The sequence below is a fragment of the Penaeus vannamei genome, chromosome 39 (assembly GCF_042767895.1).
Source record: "Penaeus vannamei isolate JL-2024 chromosome 39, ASM4276789v1, whole genome shotgun sequence".
NCBI classification, from domain to species: Eukaryota; Metazoa; Arthropoda; class Malacostraca; order Decapoda; family Penaeidae; genus Penaeus; species Penaeus vannamei.
Genome location: NC_091587.1, coordinates 16,982,876 through 16,985,375, shown reverse-complemented (window position 1 = coordinate 16,985,375; position 2,500 = coordinate 16,982,876).

The following is a 2,500-nucleotide window of genomic DNA, read 5'->3' as shown; positions in this document are numbered from 1 at the left end:
TGGCAGAATTTTTCTCTTTATATAAATTTCTCTTTAATGTAAGTTGTATTTGTATAGATGTGTATTTGTATGGATATATGTGTATGAGCGAGAGAGGGAGAGAGAGAGAGACACACACACAGACAGAAAGAGAAAAACAGAGACAGATAGACAGACAGAGCGAGAGAGACAGAGAGAGAGAGTGAGACAGACAGACAGAGACAGAGAAGGAGACATAAACGGAGACACAGAGACGGACAGAAAACAGAAATGAAAAAGATGACTTCAAGTTCGTCCAAAGTTGGACAATAAAACAGTGTCCTTTTGACGGCAACTGACGCGAGCCACCGGTCCCACTTCCTGTCTGTCTTTGTGTCTGCTTCTGTCTCCGTGTTTGTCTGTCTGTGGCTAGCGAACGTCGGACAAGCGGGAGGATGGGCGGATGGGCGGATGGACGGCTTTCTTCTGGCGGAAATATGAGTAAAAGAGTTTCGTGTTAGTGTTCGGAGCTTGGGAAGGAGAGAAAGGGGGGGGGCGCCGGAAGGAGAGGAAGAGAAAGAGATAAAGAGAGAGAAAGAGGGGAGGAGAAAGGGAGAGAAGAAGGAGAGGGAGAAGAGGAGAAAGATGAACAGATTTATATAGATAGATAAACAGACAGACAGATAGACAAATTGATGGAGAGACAGATAATAATGGTAACAATGATTATAATGATAGAAGAAATGGTAATTACTAATTGATAAAAACATTAAGAATAATGATAACAGTTTCAATAATATTCCAAATAAGAATCAACAATGAAAGTAATAATGATGTTGATCATAATGATAAGAACAAGAGCAATAATGATAATGGCAATAATGACAATCATAGTATCAACAATAATAATAATAATGATAATAATAATCACCCTCAACAGCAATGATAATGATGACAATAATAGGAATGCTAATGATAGTGATGATGATAATAACGGTAATGATAAGTGATAGTACATGATAATAATGATAATAATATTAATATCAATAATCATAATGATAGCAATAATAATAATAATAATATCGATAAAAATGATGTGATAGATATGATAATGATAACAAAAATAATAATGATACAAAGCTAATAATGATGATAGTGATAATGATAATGATAACAAAAATAATAATGATACAAAGCTAATAATGATGATAGTGATAATGATAATGATAACAATAGTAATAATAATAATGAACAATAATGATAATACCATTAATGATTACGATAATGATAACAGTAATAATTATAACTATATTTATAATAAAAAATATATAATAATGATAATAGTAACAAAAGTAAAGATAATAATAATAAGAGAGAAAAAGGTAATGATAACAATATTAGTATTAATAGTGATAATGATAATGATAATGATAGTAATAGAAATAAGGATAATTATGCTAATAGTAATAATAATAAATGTAATAATAATATAAATGATTAAGCTTATTATAACAATGAAAACAATGATAATCATTATAAAGAAAAATGATGATAAGGATGATAATAATTCTAGTGGCAACAGGAGCAATAAAAATGATAATAATGATAATTAATTAAGGAAAGAAGAAGGAAGAGAAAACAAGGAAAAGAGAAAAAAAACAAGGAAAAGAGAAAGAAAAAACAAGGAGAAAAAAAAGACAAAGAAAAAATAAAGAAAAACATGGAAAAAACAAAGAAAAGAATCAAGAAAAACAAGAAAAAATCAAGAAAAAACAAGGGAAAAACAAGAAAAAAACAAAGAAAAAATTATTTATTATCATTATCATTGTTATCATTATCACTATCATCATTATTATTACACATTATTATCATCATTGTAGTGAATTTCCCCTGGCTGTAGGCGGGTCATTCCGTAGGCTTTCGGGCCGCCTGTTCCCCTGACGTTACGGATCGCTCTAATTAATCTACGGACTCCTCCGACCTGCAAGATGACGTGGCTTTGCTGTTTCCTGTGTGTCTGCGCCTTTTTAAAAATAAGAATAAGCCTGTGTTTTTATATTCCTTTGAGTTACCTTTCCCACTGGTCCGTGATCTACCTCTACATATACACTACTCCTACTATACACAACACTACTTATACACTACTCATATTCTATACTTTCCTTGTTTTATTCTTGCCTTTTCGTCTTCGACTAATTCACCTTAGCTTTGTTTTTCTTTCGTTTTTCCATTTGTGTTTCTCCGCTTTCTCTCACGGATCCCTTTCACTTTTTCGTACTTTTCTATCTTTTGTCCATTTTATGTGCCCATTTTTGTATAATTTTATCGTTCTTTTTATTTTATGTATTTCTTAATTTATTTTAAACACGCCATACACTATTTAACAAACAAAGTTAATTGCATTATGGGTAAAATACCAGTAAGCACGGGAGCCACCGGTATATAAGGTCTAGCCAGATCGGTCTAGGGAGAGGCTTTTGTTCGTGTGTGGTGACAGACCATTGGATTTTTAGCTGGCTAAAAATTTAAAAATAAAAATGGT